General features: G+C 37.4%; 1 protein-coding gene across 3 annotated transcripts in view; it reads right to left on the reverse strand.

Annotated features, from left to right (window-relative positions):
• The window catches only part of LOC145695006 (uncharacterized), a 1,107,003-nt gene that overhangs the window by 687,652 nt on the left and 399,554 nt on the right, over nucleotides 1-19,797 (reverse strand). The window contains exon 1 of one of the 3 annotated variants that reach the window (XM_081771842.1): nucleotides 18,334-18,973. The exons of the other annotated variants lie outside the window; for them this stretch is intronic. The gene's annotated coding sequence lies outside the window, so the exon portion shown is untranslated. Of the gene's footprint in view, nucleotides 1-18,333; nucleotides 18,974-19,797 lie in introns of those variants that run through there. 3 annotated transcript variants of the gene reach the window in all.

Below are 19,797 nucleotides of genomic sequence, written 5' to 3' on the forward strand. Positions count from 1 at the left end.
CCGCAAATTCGCAAACTATTTTTTGCGAATAATTATTTCTTTTGTTTTACATTTTTAAAACTGCAACAGAATTCGTATTTCATTTACTTCTTTTAAAATACAAATTCGTGTTGAGTGTTCTTTTTTTTCCTAGCTGGAAACCAGACATCCTGTCTGCCTTCACCGAGTTCCCCCTTTCTGACCTATAGGTCAACCGCAGTTAAGATAAACATTCTCCCCTTCTGGTTCGATACAGAAGCTTAGTTTTTTTTTATATTGATGTAGTCTTTTAACAAGTTAGATTATTATTATTAGTGGTAGAATACTGTTAAGAAAACCCATATAGTTTGTGTATCTTTAAAATGTCATTTTTGCTTCTGAAAGAAGATTCTTTTCGTTCTTCAGAACATTAAATATATATGTGTGTCTTTGGTCGAAAACGAGTAAGATAAACTGTTGAAGGGTCTTGAGTTCATTATGTATAAAACCTTTCAAGTTTATTACTTGAAATCTTTTATGTTTAGTATATGTTTATAGTTTAAGATACTATTTGTACCATTCTCTGTAATATCTCGATGTAATCTCATTCTTCCAGAGAAAGGGGCTCACACACCTAAACTCAAGGACTACACATCACACGCACACGCATGCGCACACACAAAATCTTATCTTTTGCCTGGCTCCGCCCAAGGCACCTTGTACTAGCCAATCTAGATGTTAATGGCATGGCTCGTTCCAATAGTTAGTCACTCCACCCCTCAGAGTGGAACTCTTCCGAGGTCATCTGCACCCGAAATCGTGTGCAAAGCCAATAATCTTTCTTTTCAGGATACTGGTCCCCCTCGGGCTCCGCCCTAGGTACTTTTTAGATCTCCACGCATGCTCAACCTCTGACCTTACGGTCCTCGTGCAACGTTTGCTCACGTTACTATTTTGCACACAGACCGTAAATTGGTGCCGCTTGCACCTCCGACCGAGGCCCTTAAAAACGCATGTTTTGGCCTCTCTCGTCGGACAACGTCCCTCTCCTGAACCCCTCAGAGACGTGCAGACTACGAGGAGTACGCAATTCGTTAGGTACGTCTCAGTTCAGGAACTTATCGCGAAGAAGTCTCTAGTTGTCCATCCCTCTGCCTTCAAACCTCTCTGCCTCTACGGAGGCCTGCCTACTCAATCTCTTGGTTACCTACCTCACTACCTTGGTTTACCCAGTACTTGGCAATCTGTTTCTGAAAGCTCGATGGCTCAGCCAGGGTTCTCCCATAATTGCTGGTCGGCTTAGGAAACTGACGGTCAAAGTACTACCCTACCTAATCCTCACAGTAACTTGGCAATCTGTTTCTGAAAGCAAGACGGTTCAGCCAGGGTTCTCCCATAATTGCTGGTCTGCTTAGGAAACTGACGGCTAAAGTTACCTCCTTCCGAACTTGGCAATCTACTTCCGCAAGTTTCGCTTCAGCCCGGACTCGCTCCAGAAACTGCTGGCAAGCTTAGGAAGTTGACGGCTAAAGTTCTGTCGCACCCCTATTTGATGTGTGTTTTGACAGACTCTAAGTTTATTGCTTAGCTGGCCTAAAACGCACCGGTAATCAAATAGTGACTCCCTGTTTGATGTCTGTTCGCAGACCGGTAGATCAAACGGTAAACCCTTACACCTTCCTTGTTTGATGTCTGTTCGCAGACCGGTAGATCAAACGGTAACCTTAATTCCTTCTGGTAACCAACTTTGTTTGATGTCTGCCTAGCAGACCGGTAGATCAAACGGTAACCTTTACACCTACCCTGTTTGATGTCTGTTCGCAGACCGGTAGATCAAACGGTAACCTGTTCCTAACCTCTGGTAGCCTACCCTATTTGATGTCTGTTCGCAGACCGGTAGATCAAATAGTATACCTCTTACCTACCTACCCACTAGGACTGATTCGTGCCCTCCCAGTCTAGTGCAGTTTTGTTTTATTTGTGAAAAGTGCTACAGTTAGTTTGTTTTATTCAGTGACATTCAGTGAGTTATTTTTACTACCTATTGGAACGTCGCCACGTAAGTTAAACTCTCTTATATATAGACACAGTACTTACACTATCGCCCCGGCTCTGGTTCTTGTAATTTGCTTAGAGCCAATAAACTGCAGGCTTACTGCAAGGAACATATTTGTCGAGTTTTGTTTCAAGAGATATCCCAAAGGATTGTTTGGTTATAAAACCTTAATCAGGATAACGATTCCATTGTTTCCATTAGAAGATAAGTCTTGGCCACGGCCAACGCTACCGTGTAATACTAAGATTCTTCAGACTGTTTTGTTAGCTGAGTTCCTGTTTCCAGTATAACTTTACCGCTCGAGTTATAGTTGGTGTTTTGCAGAAACTTTGGTTGACTAAATAGAAGTATTTTGGTAAATTACAAAACTCTCTTGTGTGGGTGCCGGTCTAAGCAAACGCATACCGCCGGCCCGCCACATAATTTGGTGGCAAGCGGTAAGGATCTGTCACCATAATTTGGTGTCAGCTTTGTGGGATATCTTGAACAACCTAGGATATCTTGAACAACTTAGGATATCTTGAACAACCTAGGATATCGTGAACTTTTTGCACAGCCTTAGGATATCAGGAATAATCGTGACATCGTAAACTTTGATACCAGTTTAAGTTATTTAAGTGAACTGTGTTTTGTGCATGTGCATTTTGCATGTGTGATATTTATTGTGTGCTGAAAGTTTTTCCATCTGTTTAACTTTCATTCCATCCTCCTTGGCGGAAGCGAAAAAGGGAAAAGGACGCTTTTGTTGTTTGACTGGCCATCAATCAGCAAAACATCCTGCTCACTGTATCGTGACGCCAAACGCACATTAGTGATTTCAGTTCATTAGTGTTTAAATAAGTGCAGTGCATTTTAGTGTTGAAATTAGGCATTTAAAGCCCCATACAGGTGATAAACCCATCGTAAATTTAGATTTAGTTAGGTTAAGTGAGAAATTCCTCTCAGAAACCATTATTGCTCAAACCTTCGAGTTTTCGCAAATCTAAGAGGTTCATTCATTTATTTAATTTGTTGTTTGTACGTTGAAACGTAATTTGAATTTTTAATCATGTCAGAAGCTGACGGAAGTAACGTACAGCCAGAATATGTTAAAGTTTCTCAGGCAATTCAGGTTATTGCAGAACCATTTACAGGAGATCGTTCTAAGTTGAGGCAATTTATTGATAGTTGTGAAATTGCTCAAGGGTTAGTTAACCCCCGTGACAAACCTGTATTATTGAAGTTTATTAAGTCAAAAATTTTAGGAGAACCTAGAAATCGTATTTTAGTTAGATTGAACGTAGATACTTGGGAAGCAGTTAAGACAATTTTAGAAGAGAATTATGCTACACATAGATCTATTGATTATTATGCTTGTTTATTGTTTTCTGCCAGGCAAGGCAAAAATGAGGGTATTAGCTCATGGGCTAGCAAGTTAGATACAATTCGAGCTGATCTGAAAGCTGCTGCTTCGAAAATATGTCGTGAAACTGAAAGAGCTGGTGCTCATTCACTTATTGATCATTTGACAAAAGCATCTTTTGTCCAGGGAATTAGCGATCCCCGCATTCAAACAGTAATTCGTGGTAAAAGTACAGAAGATGATAGTTTCGCTCAATTAGTAGATTTCGCTCTAGTTGAAGAATCGCACATATTGTCTCAGAGACGAAAGCCATTAGATTCTAAGAATGAAGATAGGGCAAATTCTTCAAATCATAATCATAAGTCAGAGAAGAAAGGAAATAGGAAATTTTCCCAGAAAAAGCATTCTGAAAGTAAATCTAGAGATTCTCATAACTCTTCTCATTCCCGTAAGGATAGTAGAAATTTTAAGAAAAAGGTTCATTGTTTAGAAGATTGTGAACATTCAGTAGACTCGCATGAAGAGCCGCATGATAAACATTGTAGTGAAAATAGTGACAAATTAGAGGATTCCAATTCTTGTTGTGCTTTACGTTGTACACACTCATATCATTGTCGTGAAAAGCGTACCCATACTTGTGCTAAGAAACGTATCCATGTTTGTACCCGAAAGAACACAAGTTCTCCGCGTTGTTCTCATCACCGGCAAACGCGCAGTCCTTCTCCGCGTAGTTCTCGTTGCCGCAAAACGCGAAGCCGTTCCCCGCGTCGCATTCAGCGTCGCCCAGCGCGAGATCCTTCTCCGCGCCGTCCTCAATGTCATCGCCCAGCGTGTACTCATTCTCCGCGTCGCACTCAGCGTCGCCGATCGCATAGTCATTCTCCGCGTCGCACTCAACATCGCCCAGCGCGTAGTCCTTCGCCGCGTCGCCCAGTGTATGTGTGTCCTCAGCGCCGTACACCGCGCAAACTTTCTCCGCGACCAAAACCGAATAATGTCTCACCGCGTCGTCATCCCGTCGTTGACACGCATGATTGTGAATTGAAAGAGAAATGCCGTGCTGACCACAGCACCAAGCCAAAATCTTGTAGCAAGAATAAGTCTTTATGTTGTTTATCGAGACACAACTCCTCCAGAGTTAAATTAGAGAAACGTGTTGATAGTAATAGAAATCAGAATGATAATGTTAAGAAGATTTTCCTTTGTTCCACTGAACAAACGAGTAATAATTGTACGAAGGTGTCCCCACCTCAGAAACCTGATCGAAATTCTGTTAAGTCTGATACAATTGGACGTTACGCCCAATTATGCGAATGTTCCACTAAGAGTATAATCGATGAAAAGGGGTAAAATTAAAGTACGAATGATGGATTTAAATAAGAATTACGAAATGTTATTAGATTCAGGCTCAGATCTATCGCTTATTAAGTATAGCCATTTACGTGAGTCAATGTTAAGAAAGATACATAGATGTGACTCCACCCCAGTGCATGGATTCAATAATTTTCATGCCCATACTTTAGGTACATTAGACCTTAGATTAGAAATAGGCAAGAACAGAGTGACTCATACTTTTCATGTAATGCGTAGTGATTTATTACCTCCTAATGTAGCCGGTATAATAGGCAGAGATTTTCTTCTTGAACATCATTGTGTAATTTCGTATGACGGACAAGCTGAATTGAAAATTGATGTAGGAACTAAAGTAAAGATCCCAGCACGTACTGAAAAGCTAATTGAAGTTAAGACTGAAAATAATGGGATAGGATTTTTGTCCAAACGTACTTTGGCAGACGGTGTATTCCTGCCAGACGCTCTAGTTAAAGCATCCGATAACAAATGTGTTACTAGCATTTTGAATTTGACTGAAAATGAGGTAGACGTACAAATTCCTCCAATCTCTTTAGATTTTGAACCACTTCTTGATATGACAAAATCTCATAGTGTTTATGCATTGAGCAAATCTGACAATGCAAGTCAAACTAAAGGATTAAAATCGCGTTTAGAATTACTTAGGCAGAACTTGCGATTAGACCATTTGAATCCAGAAGAGAAAGCGTTAATACTGTCGCATTGTGAAGAATATCATGATTTATTTTATTTAGAGGGAGACAAACTCTCCTATACTGATGTGATTGAACATAGCATCCCCATTCATCCCGACAAACGAGGTACAGTCGTGACTCAGAAACCGTACCGTATTCCCGAGGTACATAAGGCAGAAGTACAAAATCAAATCGACAAGATGTTAGATGAAGGTATAATTTCCCCAAGCAAGAGTCCTTGGAATTTTCCAATATTAATAGTGCCGAAAAAGATGGATGCATCAGGCAAACCTAAGATTCGTATATGTTTAGATTTTCGTAGGCTTAATCAGATTACTATTGGAGATAGCTTTCCTTTACCGAATATTACAGAAATACTAGATCAGTTAGGGCAATCAAAATACTTTACGACCTTGGATTTAGCCAGTTCGTACCAACAGATTAGAATTAAACCTGAAGACCGTAGTAAGACCGCCTTCAGTACACCATATGGTCATTACGAGTATAATCGCATGAGCTTTGGATTATGCGGTGCCCCCGCAACATTTCAGAGAATGATGAATATTGTTCTATCCGGATTGCAAGGATTAAAGTGTTTTTCGTATTTAGACGATTGTTGTATCTATAGTAGAGACTTAAAGGAACATATGTCAAGATTGAAACTTGTATTTGATAGGTTTCGAACCTACAACCTCAAACTTCAGCCTGATAAGTGTGAATTTCTTAGAAAAGAAGTAACATATTTAGGACATCAAATAACAGATCAAGGTCTGAAGCCAGACCCTCGATTAATTGAGAAAGTGTTACATTTTCCGCATCCGAAAAATGTCAAGCAATTGCGTGGATTTTTAGGATTAAGTTCTTATTACCGTAGATTTATTGAAGGCTATAGCAATATAGCCAAACCTCTCACTCTTTTGTTAAAGAAAGATGTTCCATTCAAGTGGGAAACCAAACAAGAACTAGCGTTCCAAACTTTGAAGGAAAAATTGACATCACCACCTCTCCTTCAATATCCTGACATGAGCCGTCCCTTTATTATTACCTGTGACGCCTCAGAAGTCGCAATTGGAGCTATCTTGTCTCAGGGCCAAATTGGCCAAGACAAACCAATCGCTTACGCTAGTCGTACACTTAATAATGCTGAAAGAAATTACTCCACAACCGAACGTGAATTACTTGCGATAGTTTGGGCTGCCAAACTATTCCGCCCATACATCTTTGGAAAGGAAACAACCTTTGTGACTGATCATAAACCTTTGCTTTGGGTGTTTAGTGTAAAAGATCCTAGTAGTAGACTTTTAAGATGGAGAATTAAGTTAGAAGAATATAATTATAAGATTGTTTATAAAGCAGGTGTCCGTAATACCAATGCTGATGCATTGAGTCGTATTGCATATTTAGACCCCGATCCAGAAGGTCAACCTTCTACCCTTGACGAAGAAACAAAGAGTAGGATTTTGAAAGAGTTTCACAACCTTCCTACCGGTGGACACCAAGGTATTCATCGAACTATAGCTAAAATCAAATCGTACTTAGAATTGAACAATATCGATCCAAAATCGTGGAAAAGACTAAACACCGATGTCGAAGAATACATAAAGAAATGTGAGTCGTGTCAAAAGAACAAACTCACCCAACCTAATGTCAAACTTCCTATGGTTTTGACCACCACTCCTGAAGTAGTATTTGAGAAATGTGCTTTAGATCTTGTAGGGCCGTTTCCTGAGAGTTCTCTCGGAAACAAATACATCTTAACATGCCAAGATGAATTATCGAAATATTTAGTGACCATTCCCCTACAGCAACAAGATGCAGAAACCGTAGCTGAAGCCTTTGTGACGAAATTTGTTTGTGTTTTCGGTATACCTCAAACCATTTTAACCGATCAAGGTACTAATTTTATGAGCGATACCTTTAAGAAAATGTGTCGCATGTTCCAGATTAGGAAACTACATACTAGTGCATTCCACCCTCAAACTAACTTCGTTGAAAGAGTTCATAGATCTCTTGCTGAGTATCTGAGGCATTATGTGTCTGAAAACCAACTGGACTGGGACGTCTGGTTGCCATACGCTGCTTTTGCTTACAATACAACTCCACATTCAGTAACTAACTATACTCCACACGAGTTGATGTTTGGCCGGATGGCTAACATCCCTGGTATATTACGGAAACAAACTACCGACATTAATTACGCGTATGATGATTACATCAAAACCCTAAAGCAGAAGCTTCAGAACAGTTACGAGTTAGCTAGATCAAAACTGAAACAAGCTAAGGTTAAAAACAAAGAACAATATGATAAGACCGCCTCTCATAAAGAACAATTGTTTAAAGTAGGCGATCAAGTGTTACTTAAAGATGAATCTGTTAGAAGAGGACGATCCAAGAAATTGGGTTCACAGTGGATCGGTCCATACAAAGTAATTAAAGTTAAAGGTGTTAATTGTACTATTGCTAATCGAAGAAAAATATTTGTAGTTCATGCTAATAGGTTAAAGTTATATTATTAGTAGATAATATTAGTAGACTTTATTAGTAGGTAGTGTAGTTTCCATTTTTGTTCGCAGCCATCATGAGACATCCTCTCTCCTTATATATATATACAAAAACTTTTGGTTATATGTTCTGGGTATTCTCATCTAGAACTTTAATTAAGTGTAAACACCCGAAAACTCCACAAGGTTGAGCAAAACAAAAAAATATATACATGGTGAAAAAACCAAAGAGGAATATTTAATTAACTTCATAAATTTAATTTGGTTGTTTGAAATCTAAAAATTCTCATTTTGGTATTTCCGATGTTAATTATCAATGACTCTTATTTAATTATTTACGATAATTAAATCAGATGTCATTTCATATGTTAATTATTATCAAATAGTCTTTTGAAAACTATTCATGACACTGTGTTGTCTATTAAACGTAGTCAATACTTGTAGTCAGACATTTATGAAATTCCATGTTAAACATTAATAAAAACATCTAGATCCATTGTTTTCCTCAATCAGAAAATTCTTGGTTATGTTATTAGTTTACCTTTGACTGATGGTTTAAGATTTAATATGTATAAATTAATTCCATTTCCAACTGAGCTTAAAGACAATAAGTATTTCTTTATACAGCCTCAAAATCCGTATTTGATTATTGAAGTATCGAAACAATATTATGGTAAAATTGATGAACATATGTTTAATACTTGTAAGGAATTAACTTCATTTTCAAGGGTTTGCAAACAAACATTTCCGTTAAAACCTACACATAGTAATGAAGACTGTGAAGTAAAACTTATTGATTTTGTTAAATCAATTCCAGCAGATTGTAACAAACGTATAGTAGAATTAAGAAATATTTTATGGATTTCATTAGATAATAATGAATGGCTATTTGCTTCGCCATTCCCAGAAAAATTAACAATAGTTTGTGGAAATGATGTGTCAAAAACTGTTTTGATTCATAAAACTGGAAAATTAACTTTAGATAAAAACTGTAAAGCTTATGGTCCAAATTCCTTAATCAGTTCTCAGGAAATATATGTAAGTAACAGTACAAGTAAAGATTTGCTTCCACTACTAAATGATAGCATTGATTGTTGTATATTCTCAAACTCAAAGATCAATATTAAGAATATGGAATTTACTTTGCCGTTAAATCATATCATACACAAAGTTACAGATTTACAATATGCCAGCCATCGTGTTGAGGATGTTGAAAAATTAATTAATGAACAAGAATGGCAGATAAGACAAAGTAATCATGTATTTTCTTATTCTATTTTGACTTATATAATCATGTTTACTATTCTGATATTTCTTTGTGTGTATTGTAGTTTTAAGTTTAATTGTTGTAGACATAGGAATAAATGGTGTAATTCAGACTGTATCAGAACCATATGTTTTAAGCCAACAATCATTGCAGGTGTACAATCAAATAGTCCAGCTCTTAATGCTACTTATCGAGCTGCTTCTGGTGAAATAACTTTTAACGAGGAATCACAAGAGGATGATTCACCTCATCTCAATCAGAGAGTTACTAGGTCTAGGAACTATCGTTAAAATTTAATTTTGGAATTTTTTTTACTTTGATTGTAGTTAGTACGAAAAATTTTTGCCTTACAGTTAAAATCTAAATTTTTGCCTTACAGTTAAAATTTTTCTTTCCCTAGGAGGAAGGACTGTAGTGCCGCAAATTCGCAAACTATTTTTTGCGAATAATTATTTCTTTTGTTTTACATTTTTAAAACTGCAACAGAATTCGTATTTCATTTACTTCTTTTAAAATACAAATTCGTGTTGAGTGTTCTTTTTTTTCCTAGCTGGAAACCAGACATCCTGTCTGCCTTCACCGAGTTCCCCCTTTCTGACCTATAGGTCAACCGCAGTTAAGATAAACATTCTCCCCTTCTGGTTCGATACAGAAGCTTAGTTTTTTTTTATATTGATGTAGTCTTTTAACAAGTTAGATTATTATTATTAGTGGTAGAATACTGTTAAGAAAACCCATATAGTTTGTGTATCTTTAAAATGTCATTTTTGCTTCTGAAAGAAGATTCTTTTCGTTCTTCAGAACATTAAATATATATGTGTGTCTTTGGTCGAAAACGAGTAAGATAAACTGTTGAAGGGTCTTGAGTTCATTATGTATAAAACCTTTCAAGTTTATTACTTGAAATCTTTTATGTTTAGTATATGTTTATAGTTTAAGATACTATTTGTACCATTCTCTGTAATATCTCGATGTAATCTCATTCTTCCAGAGAAAGGGGCTCACACACCTAAACTCAAGGACTACACATCACACGCACACGCATGCGCACACACAAAATCTTATCTTTTGCCTGGCTCCGCCCAAGGCACCTTGTACTAGCCAATCTAGATGTTAATGGCATGGCTCGTTCCAATAGTTAGTCACTCCACCCCTCAGAGTGGAACTCTTCCGAGGTCATCTGCACCCGAAATCGTGTGCAAAGCCAATAATCTTTCTTTTCAGGATACTGGTCCCCCTCGGGCTCCGCCCTAGGTACTTTTTAGATCTCCACGCATGCTCAACCTCTGACCTTACGGTCCTCGTGCAACGTTTGCTCACGTTACTATTTTGCACACAGACCGTAAATTGGTGCCGCTTGCACCTCCGACCGAGGCCCTTAAAAACGCATGTTTTGGCCTCTCTCGTCGGACAACGTCCCTCTCCTGAACCCCTCAGAGACGTGCAGACTACGAGGAGTACGCAATTCGTTAGGTACGTCTCAGTTCAGGAACTTATCGCGAAGAAGTCTCTAGTTGTCCATCCCTCTGCCTTCAAACCTCTCTGCCTCTACGGAGGCCTGCCTACTCAATCTCTTGGTTACCTACCTCACTACCTTGGTTTACCCAGTACTTGGCAATCTGTTTCTGAAAGCTCGATGGCTCAGCCAGGGTTCTCCCATAATTGCTGGTCGGCTTAGGAAACTGACGGTCAAAGTACTACCCTACCTAATCCTCACAGTAACTTGGCAATCTGTTTCTGAAAGCAAGACGGTTCAGCCAGGGTTCTCCCATAATTGCTGGTCTGCTTAGGAAACTGACGGCTAAAGTTACCTCCTTCCGAACTTGGCAATCTACTTCCGCAAGTTTCGCTTCAGCCCGGACTCGCTCCAGAAACTGCTGGCAAGCTTAGGAAGTTGACGGCTAAAGTTCTGTCGCACCCCTATTTGATGTGTGTTTTGACAGACTCTAAGTTTATTGCTTAGCTGGCCTAAAACGCACCGGTAATCAAATAGTGACTCCCTGTTTGATGTCTGTTCGCAGACCGGTAGATCAAACGGTAAACCCTTACACCTTCCTTGTTTGATGTCTGTTCGCAGACCGGTAGATCAAACGGTAACCTTAATTCCTTCTGGTAACCAACTTTGTTTGATGTCTGCCTAGCAGACCGGTAGATCAAACGGTAACCTTTACACCTACCCTGTTTGATGTCTGTTCGCAGACCGGTAGATCAAACGGTAACCTGTTCCTAACCTCTGGTAGCCTACCCTATTTGATGTCTGTTCGCAGACCGGTAGATCAAATAGTATACCTCTTACCTACCTACCCACTAGGACTGATTCGTGCCCTCCCAGTCTAGTGCAGTTTTGTTTTATTTGTGAAAAGTGCTACAGTTAGTTTGTTTTATTCAGTGACATTCAGTGAGTTATTTTTACTACCTATTGGAACGTCGCCACGTAAGTTAAACTCTCTTATATATAGACACAGTACTTACACTATCGCCCCGGCTCTGGTTCTTGTAATTTGCTTAGAGCCAATAAACTGCAGGCTTACTGCAAGGAACATATTTGTCGAGTTTTGTTTCAAGAGATATCCCAAAGGATTGTTTGGTTATAAAACCTTAATCAGGATAACGATTCCATTGTTTCCATTAGAAGATAAGTCTTGGCCACGGCCAACGCTACCGTGTAATACTAAGATTCTTCAGACTGTTTTGTTAGCTGAGTTCCTGTTTCCAGTATAACTTTACCGCTCGAGTTATAGTTGGTGTTTTGCAGAAACTTTGGTTGACTAAATAGAAGTATTTTGGTAAATTACAAAACTCTCTTGTGTGGGTGCCGGTCTAAGCAAACGCATACCGCCGGCCCGCCACAATGATCCACTTGGACTTCATCTATACAAACAATTAATAAAATAAGAGGACGTCTTCTATCTTCTACCCTACTGGGTAGGAACAAACTTATAATTCTGGTGGACTCTGAGGAAGTTCGCTGCTTCAAGCGAATATGTACTCAAGCTCGGCGCGTTAAGTCCTACAGAAAGTCTACACCTCAAATACAAAGGAAGGTTGCGTTGAACTTTTTAACAAATGCTTCTAACGTAAGTTCTACTTCGGAGCTCATTCGGGACCGTAGTACAACCTAGTGCTCTAACTTTAATTTTTTTCTTCTACTTTTCCTGTGTTACTCAATCCATTTAAGTCCATGCAAAGGACAGAAGAGACCATTTTAAGCTTCGGCAAGATACTACTCTACTATCACTAACGCCATTCACCCAAATCACTCATTTAAATACTAGGTTTTATTTTATTTTTTTAATATTTTTTAGTAAAGTCTAAAATTGCATCAGGCAGCAACTGATTTTTTAAATTTCTAAGAATTCGCATGCTTCTTGAGAGATGGTCAGCTAGGCTATCCCAATCGAATTGCATTAGCCCATGCAGCATGTGAAAACACATTACAATATTAAATATAGGAGTAAATTCTGTACCTTAAATATTGTAGTGTGTGAGTATACACTACGCAGGGTCACAATTGGAATTTTAATGGCGTGATTTTACTAATTTCAAGTCTAATTAAATGTACCTTATTTTCTTAAGTAAATTTGCATGAATTTAACATTACCCATGTTAAATTCTATTATTAAATATTACAGTTATAGATAACAAAAAAGTAAGGGACATTTCAATAGATTTAAAAAAATCAACAATATCTAACTATATTAAATCTCCAATTCAATTTAAAGAAAATAGAGAAATAATTTCTTCATAGAACTCAATGAGCTACAAGACAAATATGATGTAGGCATTCAATACATTTAACTTTACTTGAATCAACACAAAATATGTAGCGATGTACTCTGCGAAGCACACCCGAATCACTAAAAGGATAAGACCCATTCCAAGGAGAACTGAACTAAACTCAAATCCCAATCCGAACTTATCATGGCCTATTCTAGATACAAGTAATTTGATATTGATAGAAAGATACTTTTCGACTAGGATTTTTTCTAACATTTACCACATACGACAATCTTAGTTTTGTACTATATTTCCGATGTGAAAGGCTGGTAAATTCCTAGGCGAGCCTTTTAGTGTTACTTATCCAGTTACTGCTGCAACTAGAAGTTGAAGAATTTAAATTCACAACGAAATAAAAAGACTGTGGTACTTAAAACAAAAATAAATAAAAGCTACAGAAACAAGCAGGTTAAGTTGTAAGTAGCTGGCTATTTGCTGTATTACAGTGCACGTATTTATTGTATACGAGCAGCATTCATTGATCCTATACGTCTCTTTTCCAAGGACCGTACCATTCCTTGGGGTTAACTCTTATAAAACTGAACATGACATTATATCTTATTGTTTGAATAATTCATCCAAACGTATGTTCTGGTCCATTTACTCACCTAACACCTAACGTAACTAGCCAGTGTGGCTAGTTCCATTCTTCTGGATTCGAACGGATATACAGAAAATTGGGAGCGGGAATGAAGATTAGTCACATTTAATTTTCTGATTTGTTTACCGGTTATTCATTCAGCAGGTAATGTAAAATATTTCGGCAGGAAATAAGTACTGTAAAATATTTCAAGTAACTTGACATGAGTATTCGAAAGTACAAAGTAACGTTTCATATGTGTATTATTATTATTATTATTATTATTATTATTATTATTATTATTATTATTATTAAGATGATACATTATTATATTTTGTCTTGGATTGTACAAATACAAAGATATACAGTAAGTTAGCTACCTACTTAATTTAGCTGTACACTTCGCAGTGATGGAACGAGTCGTGAATTTTGTGACCACGGACCCGAGACTTACTTGATGCGGTGACAAACTCTCTCTCCCTGTCTCTCTTGTTACCTGTGGACTTCTATAGTATCTTGCAGTAAAAGAACCAAAGTCTTGCTCGTTGGTCTAATGTCCGTACCTTAAGTGCTTGTGGTTCGATTCCCGATGGGAGAGTCTTGAAATTTGAACGCATTCACTATTTAAAACTAAGTCCCCGCAAGCGCATCAGAAATTTTGTTGGGATGGATCCAAAGTTTTTTTTTCTGGGTGGGCCAATACATATATGTAAAAAAAAAAAAAAGGCATGTGACAAACATCTTGACATTTTAGCTAAACGAATAAAACGCAAGCTCTGACGCGACGTTGCCAAGTGGCAAAGGGGTGCGGGCTTAGCTAAGCAGACGAACTACAGCGCGATCAGGTGGCAGGAAATAGACTGAAGTGAATTGTACAAAATAAACGAGGCAATACCGCAGGGCTCTCATTTGCTAGCAGCATTTAAAGGGAACTTGGAGCGCCGCCTTCAAATGCCAAGATGTTTGTCACGCCGTGTGTTATTGTACGGTAAATTATTGTAAATCACTGCCACCTACATTCTCAGAAAATCTGATAGAACTAGATTATTTTTATAAGGAAAGGAAGATGTAGTATCAAATCTTTAGGCTACATTAATTATTTTCCTGTTAAACAAGTACAGTTACATTTACAAAGTGTACAAATGTTAGTCGGGTTACGATGTTTTTGGGGGTGTGCGGACCTGACGACCCCCCCTTCGGGTCCCGTCATAGCTTCGGTGCTGACAACGGATCCTACACTCCAACAATGATAATATGAAAGAACCACCATTATAGCTGACAATTCGATATGGACAGCAGATACAAACAAAAGTTAGCCTTGGGGACTGAGTTATGTAAATTTAAATATGCACACATTGCGTTTAACTTTATTTTATTTTTTTAAAGTCGCTGTTGGCATACTATATATATTGAAAAAAGAAATGCGTCCTTGAAATCTACAATTATAAAAACTGCTATCACTGCGTTTTGAACATTACAAAACTATCTGCCAAATTGTTCAAACAAACCTGTTACAGTTATTATCTCTTACGCGTTTCGCTTAAGTTTATCCCTTTATTTGTCGTTTAAGAGTTCAAACAACTCATAATTCTACTTTAGCCACTTATCTCTTGTACACATAAGTCTCCGCATGAAGGGGGAAGAGAGGAATGGAAAACGTCATCTAGTGAATGAGGCTTTTGTTCAGCTCCACAAATACAAACTCCCATCTCCTCCTCACTCCTCAATATTACACAACACTTCTCGCTACCAGTGCAATGGTACGCTTATTATGTCAAAAATGGTTTGCTTCTCATGCCATTATCATTTATGTGAATTTAATATTCCTTCTCAACATCGAAGTTAAATGAGAGGGGGATTTATAAAAAAAATAGAACTACATGAGATACTATCGGGAATCGAACATGAGTTTTACAGGCTAAAAATTGTGAAATTATTACTGGCGTTTTCTCATGGCTAATAAGCAACATACATGACATCTTCTGTTTTACAATTATTATTATTTTAATGATATAGGAGCCTATATAAAATAAAGCACAAACTTGAGTTCGACTGACTGTTACAACTATACTGTAAGGATGGCGAACCTTTTTAGGGTTAAGAACTATTTGTCATTTCAGGAATAACTAGCGGTCTACTAATCTCTTCACTACTCGGTTGTTGGTGAGAATCATAAATCATTAACAACAATCAATACAGACAGTATGACACAGAAAACCGCGGGCTACCCCTCACAACTTGTCGGTCGTTTGTTAGACTGCGGTCGACAGATTGGTCAACCTTGCTATACTGTAAGTAGATCAATATGACATAGCATCAGCTAGACATACGCTTCATTTCCTGTACTCCTATTGGTGGGTAAATTTTACAAAAGATTCACATGAAGAATAAGTTTGTTTTGAGGAAAACAAGAAGTGGCATTAATAATTTCCAATGAGTAACTAATAAATATTTCCAGTTTTACGAAGTGTAAAGGGAAAAGAAATTAAAATATCTCCTCTCTAGCTACAGATCTGCTAATATTTCCACGAGGCTGAATCAAAATCAAATACCGAGTTGATTTATTCACTCATTTACTGACAAAGGAAAACGCAACAGGTGGTGTATTTTTTCTTCGTCAGTGGGACATAAGAGGTTTATACCTCCCGCATTCAGGCCACTAAATACAAAGAATGATTAGGTGATTGAGCTTTAAAATTTAAAATATAAATAGTGAAACGATTAGAATCAACCCAATATTACCTAAGATGCAATCGAAATTGATGAACTGAAACAGACTAAACTTAATTTACTCAATACAGTGTGCAAAATCATTACAGTTTAAGTGTGCGTATGGGGGAGGGGGAGGAAAGGAGACAAAAGTGTAAACAAAAAATCAATAAGAAAACATTTTTGCACTGGAATGTTTAGATCTGGAGAGTTCACATATTGGAACATCCATAAGCACTAAACTATGTAACATTACGCGTAGATACACCATTAATCACTAGGACTACATGTAAAATACATGTTAACAAGACCTAAATATAAACTCCTGTAATTTTTTTAATAAGCCTGTGACAACAGTATAATTTTATCCCTCCATTAGGTTCTTGAGAAGGGGGGGGGGTTCTTTCAAAAACATTGAGGGGAAGTTAACCCTCATCCTCAGGAATTCGCACTCTGACTCCATGCCACTATAGTTCTAAAGTATTCAAAACTGTTTATCTCTATTTTGGGTTGCAATTTTTTATTGTTACATAGGTCTACTTCAGGTGTTTCAGATTTTTACTCAACTCAGGATAAAGGGAGGGGGAATCTGTTGGTTCAAACTTTAAAAGAAAGTTTAAAAAGTACTTAAAATAATATAGTTATTTATACAGGGTGCCTATAAACTCAGTACCGTAAGTTTAAGTTATTTCTCGTATGAAATGAATGAGAAAAGTTCTAATATATATATATATATATACTTGTATGCTATATAAAAACTTGTCGAAACATTCCTTCCATTATGGCCATCATTCTTCACTCACTACTAAACATCACACACATATATAGCGTATTTCCTTATTACAAGCGTTAAGAATAAAATTACGAAACATTATTTAAACACAAAAATTTAAAAATCATGAGCATTGCTTCTCAACTAATACCAAGCGAAAGCAGACTTTTAAGTAAGATTGTATTTGAACTTTACGATAACTATTTCCAGATTCAAAACAATGCCTATAGTTAATTTAGAGAGCTCCCTCGTGACTAAGTGCTTAACGTACGCGCGTTCGGTATGGGAGACCTGAGTTCCATTCCCGACGGGAGCTCATATGGTTCGGACCCCACGTTAAACTGTAGTTTCTCATCTCATATTGCCTCACACCTGAAAGGGACCATAAACCAAAAATCAAAATCAAATGTATATAAATCCCAGAAGAGAAATCTCTAATCACAATACAACACTACTAACGGTATTCATTTTCACTTGAGATTATTATTGACCTACAAGAAGAAAATAATTTCCTCATAATAGCCTATGTGTCATTCTAGTTTTGAAAACTTAAACTAAAATCTGACCAAAGCAAAGTTCACTTGGTATCAATAATAGTTCATGTTACAGTTTCGGAAATATACCATTATTTCATCAAGCATATTATAAAGATGAATTACCTTCAGAACGTGTCTGATGAAGGCAATGATATGTTCTCGAACTTGTAAGCACATTATTAGTATGAATGTTCACTTTGGGCAGATTTTACTTCCAATTACGACTTCCTTAAAATGTAATAATCATAAATGGGTAAACACAAATTTATAACAAAGCATTAAACCCAACCTCTGGAATGCTACTTATTTATAGTTTTTAAAACTAAATGCAGGTAATTTTAAAACATCTATTGTACAGCAAAAAAGTGTAAATATATCTACTGTAATCGTAATTTGTTGTGACATATCAATTTGAATTTATATAAATCGGTATCTACATTATGTTATCTTGACGTGAATAACAAACTGTATTAATAGTTGCAGAAGTTACTGACAAAATTAAAGGACAGTTATATTCTTTTGCCGGCTATTGAACAGTTGAAAAGCAATGCTCCGAGCAAGATAATTACTCACTTCATAGCAGTGGCTGATCTAGCCCGGGGCCGGGGAGGGGCCTATTCCCCCATTTTCTGAGTGACTTAAATAACTGAAGTTATTAGTTATATATTTTTGGAAGCTTATGTTCATAGTCTGGGGTCTGGCTGCTTCCCCCCCCCCCAGTGTTTACCTTTTAGATCCGCCACTGCTTCATAGGATTTATTATAGAATGAAGAAAATATTTAATACTAACCTTCCGTTTCTTTTATTTTGTCAACTTTTTAACGATTAAAATAATAACTGAAAAACACTTCTAACATAGGCCAACTCTAGGCGGACCCATCACTTATTCTTATCAGACTTCTTGTTGCTTTCCTATAAGCTATAATAATTATTAATATATTACTTTGAAAATCGCTTGAATTAACTACGAAACTCACAAAACCATATCACAATTTTCCTGTATCATCGGTTCTAGGTAATCAATCACTGGGCATACCGCTAGGAAAACGCTTTTGAACTTTTATTTTGAACAGAAAATATTCATTCGATGCTGTTGTATTATTTTCCTGTGCACTTGTTCACAAAACTATCTATTTCCTCCACAGTGAAATAAAAATCACATACATGCACACCTATTTCTTGTATAAACAAAGCACAGAACTCAGAACTCTCACATATGTGTGTAAACACTAAACACACACACGCGCATATCCCATCCACGCATTTGCTCCTGCCTGGCTCTCTCTCAGCCTTGCCACAATGTGTGTGCCGATCGCACGTTTGCTAGCTCCCTCTTACAACACAACTCGAAGGTAACTGGCAAACACTACTACAACGTCTCTCGCTAGCTGCTGTCGGCTGTTCGGTTCGGCCTCAGCCAACTGATCGTCTGGCCGCCTGACTCCCTCAGGGCGACGTTGCCACGTTTGGTTTTTAATCTTTTCTTTTTCTTTTCTTTTTTTAAAAAAACATACACAACACTTGCGTTGATTTGCCGGCACGTGAAAAAACATATAATTCCCTTTTCTTCTCCTCCCTAGTCTTTATAATTGGAATCACAATTGTGCTAACAAGAATTTTTATTTTAAAGAAAAGAAAAAAAAAGTTTCTTGGTCTACATGACAGACAGAAGGGTCAAATATGTGAGGAAAATACTTGTTTACATTCTTTTTTTTTTTTCTTACGGATGTCAACATCTTGTTCCAATTATTGCTTTACATTGTTTTCCTACTTCACATTCTCTCATACTTTACTGACGATACCAGAGTACTGGATTTTATTTTGTCCTGCTTCTTCTTTTATTTATTTGACACAAATATGCACTATCCTTTATAGAAAAGCAGTTGGCCTCAGATTAAAATTGTCAGTAGAATATAAACAGGCGTTAGAAGCAGGTTCACCATATGTCTCGTTTTGACCGGGATAGTCCTACCGTCCCACTGGCTTACATTTTGCCTCGGTTTTTACCACTTTTTTTTGGGGGGGGGGGACTATCATCATTCCAGTAATCTGAACTTAGTGCGTGTTACTTTCCTAAGCATTTATTATTGATATAGCCTATCCAACAGGAATGAAATAATAATAATAAATGGCTCTTTTGCTGGTTAACTACTATTTACCGATGAAAGGAGTGAAAATTAATCTTCGATCAGTATGTCCCGATTTGACGTTAATAGCAGAGACAACTTGCAAATTGCTTGCTGTAAGCTTGCAT

The sequence above is a fragment of the Thermobia domestica genome, chromosome 1 (assembly GCF_964235325.1).
Source record: "Thermobia domestica chromosome 1, izTheDome1.hap1.1, whole genome shotgun sequence".
In the NCBI taxonomy this organism is placed as follows: domain Eukaryota; kingdom Metazoa; phylum Arthropoda; class Insecta; order Zygentoma; family Lepismatidae; genus Thermobia; species Thermobia domestica.